An 8,269-nucleotide genomic window follows, 5' to 3' on the forward strand; every position below is an offset into this window, starting at 1 on the left:
GTTATCGCGAAATAGGGGTGAGAGTGTAACTGATATGATACGCGAGTTGGGGTGAGAGTCACTGAATCAAAGGCAGTCTTGATTGAGGAGAGATCTATTTACGAAATTTCTCCAACTTTCTCTCCCAAATGTGTAAATATTTTGTCGACACCCAACTACGTAGGAAGAAATGATCATGATATTAAAATAAGAGAAATCAGAGCTCCAACGGAAAGATATAGGTGTTCCTTTCTCCCACGCGCCATTCGAGAGTGGAATGGTAGAGAAGTAGTATGAAAATGGTTCGATGAACCCTCCCTCTGCCAGGCACTTGAGTGTGAATTGCAGAGTAACCATATAGATGTATATGTAGACGTGATGAGTTTCATATTTAAATGCTTTAGGTATTCAAACCAAACAAAGAAAATTACGCACCACGTGGAGCGTAGAACCATCGTCCGCCGGCACAAACGATGGTCAATCTACGACCCTGTCTATCACGCCACGCATGTAGTTAACACCTCCCTTACTTCTGATACATAGTCCTACTCGAAAAAAAGTCAAAAGCTGATTTTTGTCTGTAATCTTGTGAAGAACATTAACTACTTGTTTCTCGCCATTAACGGTGTTCCACGCGCGTGTTTCACTACGAAGCAGGAAGCAGTGTCGTCCATTTTCGCGGTACGTATGAACAGCGAGACAATCAGAGCACAAGTACTGGTTACAGAGACACTGACTGTACACAATTTAAGATAAAAGTTACGTAGGTAAAGTACGATTAAGATAGACGTTGATGGCTGTTAATACGTCAGAATGTCTGAAAGGTTCTTCCACACTGACATAGTAATAAGCTATCGAACACATAAGTTGGACCTACTTCCAAGAGCGGAGCACCACCAATGGTAAGAGAGCTTCGGCTGCTGACCAGTCAGCGCGCTTGCGTTTGTTTACATCTGGTTTGCTCTTATGATGAAGTACATGCTACATACGAACCCCGTAGCCCCACCCTTTATTTCGCATTCACGTTAATTGTCTTATCCGTCTCTCAACCGTATCTTCTTATTCCACACCAACCTACGCCTCTTGCTGTGCTACGGAGTACTGAAAGCGTGTTGCCGATAAATAAGTAGGATTCTCAGCCACATATGAATTTTTCCAGACGGACTGAAATACGCTATTGTTCAACAACGGCATAAAGAAGGGGATAGGTCTGATGCGAACAACTACCACCCAGTCTTAGTTCTGACATCTTTATCCAAAATTCTTGAAAAACTCATGTATTCAGGAGCAGAATCTCCTATTTGTAAAAATGGCGTACTAATTAAATGTCAATTTGGTTTTCAGAAAGACTTTTCAGCAGAAAATGCTATATATGTGCTTTCACTGATCAAATATTAAATGCACTGAATAACCGAACTTCATCCATTGGAATATTTTGTGACCTCTCGAAGGCTTCTGATGGTGTGAATCATGAATTTCTTCTAGACAAGCGTAAGTATTGTGGCATGAGTGGGACAGTGCACAAATGGTTTAATTCATATTTAACTGGAAGAAAGCAGAAGGCTGAAATTAGCAGTACAAATAGTCTGCGAAAACCAGCAGAGTCCTTTAACTGGGGAGGTATCAAGAACGGTGTCCCACAGGGTTCAGTCTGTTTCCTTATTGGTCTTTATATACATTAATGACTCGCCACTCTATATTCATGAAGATGCAAAGCTAGTTCTTTTTGCTAATGATGCAAGTACAGTAATCACACCCAAGGAAATTGTAAATACTGTCTTTCACAAAATTACGAAGTGGTTCTCTGCAAGTGGACACTTATTAAATTTTGAGAAAAAACAGTGAATATAATTCTGTGCAGTAAATGGCATAACAACACTCAAATATAGGCTATGAACACAAGTCTCTTGCTAAGGCAGGGGATTCAAAATTTCTGGATGTGTACACTGATGAGAAATTGAATTTGAAGAAACATCGATGATCTGCTGAAATAGTTAGGTTGAGCTACTTACGCTACTGCGGTTATTGCAAAATATTGGTGATGAACATCATTAAATTAGCCTACTATGCCTATTTTCATTCACTGCTTACACATGGTATCGTATTTGGGGGCAATTCGTCACTAAGAGGAAAAGTATTCATAGCACATAAGGGTGTGATCAGGCTAACAGCTGGAGCCCACAGAAGATCACCTTGTGGACGTTTATTTAATGAACTCGAGATATTCACAGTACCTTCGCAGTACATATATTCATTTATGAAATTTGTCATTAATGACCCACCCCAATTCAAAAGTAACAGCAAAGTGCATAGCTACAACACCAGAAGAAACGATCTTCACTACTCTGGATTCAATCTCACTTTGTCACAAAAAGGTGTGAATTACGTTGCCACAAAAATATTTGGTCACTTGGCAAATAGCATTAAAAATCCGGCAGATACTAACCAACATTTAAAAGAAAAGAAAATTATGGAAATACGGAAGCGTCCGATCCCGCCCGTCTGCTTTCACCCATGACATCACAAATATGGCGGAAACGACCATAAACCACGATTCCAATATGGCGCATATAAAGTCGTTATGTACACATTGTGAGGACGAAAATACATCGAAAAACACACACACACACACACACACACACACACACACACACACTTTCCACAAGAAGCCTAATGACACTAACGGGACAAGCGCGGGAAATGGGGTGTTTTGGGTGGGGGGAGGGGGGCAAACTAAATATAAACAAATTTAGACGCCCACCCCCATACGAAACCACATAAAAAGACGAAAAAACCGACATCACAGAACTCCCCAAATACCACTAAACAATATCATTTGGAATCAGACACTTCCCTTGACCTATATAGCTCAACAGCAGCTCCCGATCCCATAAATTAGGATCAAACACTTCCCTTGGCCTATATAGCTCAAAAACATCTTCTGATACCAAGACACACAGCCACACATCGGGATCGAACACTTCCCTTGACCTGCGCACTTAATTTTATCCGTCATATCCATTCCTGAACAAAAACAACCTATTAATTTTACTAAAATTACCACACGACGTATAGCGAACACTAAATTAACCTTCACACAAAATCGTTAACTCACTGAAACGAATTCCACTACAAACACAGCTGACACTAACAATTCTGGATAATGAGCAAAAGCAAACTGAGCCCATTACACCACACGAACGAAAACCCTGAACATACCACCAGAGAGCACAACAAACCACAACACGACGACATCTACAAACGCGCCACACTCAAACCAAACTCCGCGCCGTCATGACGTCACACACGACAACACCCTTACACCACGGGTCAAAGCCGACGCGTGGGATCGGACGCTTCTGTCGACCCTCCTGAATGACAGCTCGTACTGAATAGATGAATCTTTAGACATGAAGTATTAAATATAAAAATATTTGCTATTTTGTGTAAAGAAAACTTATGTTAAAGTGATACATCCCACATCATTACGAAATGTATTAATGCGCTATGCAACAAGGATCAATGTATGTATGTATGTATGTATCTTTGGATGCAGGCCAATTTGTCAACACAACCCATATTTCAGAGAGGTGGGTATGGTCTCAGCCCTTCTTTGTGGGAGTTTGTCTACAACCACCTGCATTGCTATATTTCATTTACTTACACAAAAGGCGATGAAATTACTCCCAACGTACTAATGACAAGAGATCCGCTTTCTGTGATATAAACTGTGTATTCCTTTCTCTACGCAACAGCAACACCCTTCATACTGTAGGCAACTACAGATGTAACACTGCGTTCTTCTTAAAGCCGCAACACTTGAATAATTCTTTATTTGTCCTAATAAAGTATTACTCAGCAGCACTCGTTTGGTTTGACAGGAACATGTATGTGAATCTTCAGTTTCTCCCAGTTTATTTTTTGATGGAACAGTCCACAGGTGAACTGCCTGTTCGTAGTGTCCAGCGTGCACGCTATGAACCTAAAGTACAGCTATGGACTGTTCCATCAAGAATATATATAATAGTTGAGTTCTGCAGCGAGATTTGTAGCTGATACTCTGTATTATGATATCGTTCTGAGCACTGACAAACACTTATCAGAAAAGATTCTGAGGATGGCTGGTTTTACTGCCAAAGTGTTTCAGTGCTGGTCCTTTACGTGGGGCACTGCTTCACTCGTCCAGATACCCCCTTAGCAGAAAACCGACTACTTTTTTGGTAAGTGTACGGCACAGTCTCTGCCTGGAGATGCACGATTATTAACAGAAGTGAAGACTAAGCCCGTAACGCCGGGAATTTTGACAACTTTTCTAGCAAGAGGATCAATTTTAGGTCAACGTAAGCATTCATTCATTTCTGCACTTACACATATAGAACAAAGACGAAATGGACGATAACATTATCTGTCTTACTTACTACCCAACAGACTACCTTGTCACCAAAAACATTGCTCTAGAAAAGTGAAAATATCAAAATTCAATGGAACAGCGTTCTGTATTAAAACACATTTGCGTGACTTGACGTGCTGACGATTGGTAATGCAGGACTGGGAGAAAGAAGCTGACAGATTTTGTACTAAATTCGACAGTTTTCCTGGAGCTGACTGCTTGGGGAAATACCGGATTCAATGCTCCACTATCGAACTGTCAAAATGCGTCTAGCTTGGTTTGATTTCAAACCATTAGGAGTAGGATCAGACTGTCCCAAGGTCTACGCACTATGCTGACGTAAAGTAATTGTTTAGTTCCTCAATAGTCCAAGTTGCCATAGCATCTTATCTACTTGCACAAGCAGTGTTCCATCATTCTGTTCTGTTATTCCTAACAAGCAGAATAATCCTTTTATGGATCACATGTGTACAAATACGAACCTACATTTCGGGGAAAAAAAATTCAACAAAATGGCGCGAATACGAGTAGAAATCTCGTCCGAGCCTATGCTTTTCACTCATGCCTAAAGTCCGTAGAACAGCAGAATTAATAGGAATGTCGGTAGGACTTTAAAATATCAAGATTTGTAATATGAAATTCGTTAGTATTTTGAGAGCGTAATAAACGAACGCGGTTTGTTTTATACGCGATAGTCTCCATAGTGAACCTAAATGAAACCTTACAGCTGCCATGACCTTGCAGAAACAAACCAAAAGAAAACAAAGAAAATAAGTCAACACTACAGGAACGCATGAGAACAGTCGTCCTTACCTTATTAAGGGTGTGGGCGTAGCAGAAGAAATTCTCGGCGCAGAAACAGCAGCACGAAACCCCAACGCAGAACGTCACACTGGACACTACTCGCTACAAATGCGACAGACGCCTGAAGCGGCAGGGCTGTGGCACGCAGTCAGTGCTGCCAACGGCTGCGAGGCCGGCAGGTACCAACTGCAGTCTGCTACGGGGGCTTCACACAGGGGGCAGCGCTTCCAGGGACCCTGCGCAGAACATGCGAATGTAATACGAAGACGGTCGTCCTAATTTTGTTATTGCGGACAAGCTGAAAAAAATAAAGTAACATGTTTGTGAAAGTACTTTTCACTTAATGTAATCCAATTCTACGCTCACTGTGACACTGCTGTGGCCACTGGAGTGCCTCTCAGAAAATTATGCCCGCACCGGAGTCGAGGGAACCAGCGGCTGTGAGACGGACGCGCCGCAGCAGTATCTGCTGCCAACACACGGCCGCTACCCACGCGTCGATTCGATTCATTGCTGCTCGCTGCCTCTCCGCGCCATTTCTAGTCATTGCTGTGGGTAACAATCAAGCATTACATTCTACCCGTCAGAAGGTGTTCCCACAGAATGATTGTTTTATTGTCGTCAGTTGATACATATGCCTGCACTACTTCGCCACTTCACGTGTTGTGTGTGCACTGTGTGTGAAGATACAGTGTTTTTCCCTGTCCTGTGGAGTTCAAAGCGCCAACAGGGAAACCTTTCCTGAAAGGGACAGATTTAAAAGATACGATTCATGTATTTAAAAGATCAAGAAAAAGCTACAACTGAACAGTTTTTGAACTCACAAAAAGGCGCTTCCGGAAAATTTCTCCGACCAACAACGTCAGACAGTGAGACTTAAGCGTGCTTAAAAGGCCATGTCCTTAACAGCAGCCTCTCATCGTGTGCTGCTTCAGATACAAGTGAACACAAGCACTGGAACACGGACCCCCAGCTGTCCCACATTCGGGTAGGCCTACTACTAGCAGTTGTGAAGCAATCACGAGTTTGGACCCAGGCACTTGGCCTAATAGGTTAACATCCACAATGATAAATGAAATTTTACATAAAGGCCCTACTAAAATTGTAAGTTTTGAGTATCCTTTAAACGAGAATGAAACAAAATTTTCAACTCATTTTTAATATAAGAAGTTTACCAAATTGAGACAGACAATGATCGTAAATGGCTTGTGTATTCGAAACCTACCGACAACGTTCTTTGTTTTTATTGTTAACATATTCGATCTCCTTCAAACAAGATATCAGGCGATGGACTCTGTGGCTGGGTTCATTTAGGAAATCGGATTCAAGAGCGTGAACAATAATTTAACAACATAAACAGTACAAGAAAGTGGATAGAATGCGAGGTAATTTGAAACAACAAAGTGGTATTGATCATACTGACCTTGAACTACTGGAAAGAGAGAAAGAACATTAGCGTCAGGTTCTAAAATGAATTGTACTCACCGTCAGGTACCTAGTTGAAAGTAATATTGCCTTAAAGGGAGGCAGCGACAAGCTCTATCAAGAAAATAATGGTAGTTTTCTTGGTTTGATCGAAATGACAGCAGAATTTGACCCTGTTTTGCAGGAACATTAGAGGTGGGTAAAGGCTCAAGTAAGTCATGACCATTTTCTTGGGAAAAAACGTTCAAAATGAACTCATAAATTTGCTTGCCAACAAAGTAAAAAACAGCATTGTTAATTCTGTAAACGAAAGTAAATATGTTTCTGACGTGCTATATTGTACTCCTGATACATGCCACAATGAACAAATGACACTGATTGTTAGGTCTGTAAGTTTATCAGAAGACGCAGCGACTGTAGAAGAACACTTCTTCGACTTCCTGAGCGCCACTTCAACAACAGGAGAACGTTTCACCGAAACCGTTTTGTCGAAATTAGATGAACTAGGACTCGATATTCATGATTGCAGAAGCCAACGTTATCGATTATAAAAGGTTATCGAACTGGTGTTCAAGCCAGAATATTAAGGTGCAAACCAAGAGCATTTTATATGCCATGTGACAGCCACAGTCTCGTGTTATCAGATGCGGCGGAATCTACTGCAAAAGCAGTCACATTTTCTGGTGTAATTTAAAGAATATACGTTATTTTCAGTGCATCCACTCAGAGATGGGAAATGTTATTGCGCAGGGCGCCAACTTGAACAGCGATGAATCTTTCAGATTCAAAGTATGGTGTAGAGTGTCAAAGCTGTTAAGGTGCCAGACGAGAGAAGTCAGGGGCGCCCTTCCTGAGGTGAGCGACGGCGCTGTTGAAGCGAAAACAAAGAGCGGAGCTCTCTCGCTTGCTGTGAACGGTTTGAAAAGCTTCGAGTTTATTGTAGGCGTTGTCGTATAGTACGGCCTTCTCTTTGCCATTAGCGCAGCAAGTAAGGCAGTTCGAGCAGCAGACGTTGACGTGAAAGTGGCAACTAAATCCCTCGAAAGTCTAATTACATTTATTGGGAATTTCTGCGAAGGAGGTTTCGTTAATGTGCAGTTAATGGCGAAAGAGATACCTGAAACTTCGCAGACTTGACCAAAATTTGGAGAAAGGAGAACTGGCAAGAAGGCGAAGCAATTTGATTATGAAGGTGACGATTTGGTTTGCATAGCTCAACCTTCAGAGGAGACATATAGGATCGATTTTTTCTACCCTGTCGTTGAGACAGTGTTAAAAAGTTTGAAAGAGAGGTTTCGCCAAATGGCTAAGTATTCCGGAGTACTTGACTTTTTGTTTTCTCTAGACAGTTTAAAATACATACAGGACGAAGAATTGAAAAAGCCATCTAAAAACCTTGAGAAAGAGCTAAGTGTAAACATAAACTGAGAATGTTCGAAAGACATTGTTGCTTCAGCTCTTTTGACAGAAATGTGCTCAGAGAAATGGGGCCGGTTAACGTGAAAACTCCTATGTTAATACTGAAATACTCGAATGATTCTGCAAACCCGTTTCACGGGATTTACATCGCCCACAGTATTTTGCCAGCTGTGCCAGGAACTGTCGCCTCTGCTGAAACAAGCTTTCCAGATCTCGTCAAGAATTATTTCCGAAGCAGCATGTCGGCCATGT

This window comes from Schistocerca americana, chromosome 11 (assembly GCF_021461395.2).
Source record: "Schistocerca americana isolate TAMUIC-IGC-003095 chromosome 11, iqSchAmer2.1, whole genome shotgun sequence".
NCBI classification, from domain to species: Eukaryota; Metazoa; Arthropoda; class Insecta; order Orthoptera; family Acrididae; genus Schistocerca; species Schistocerca americana.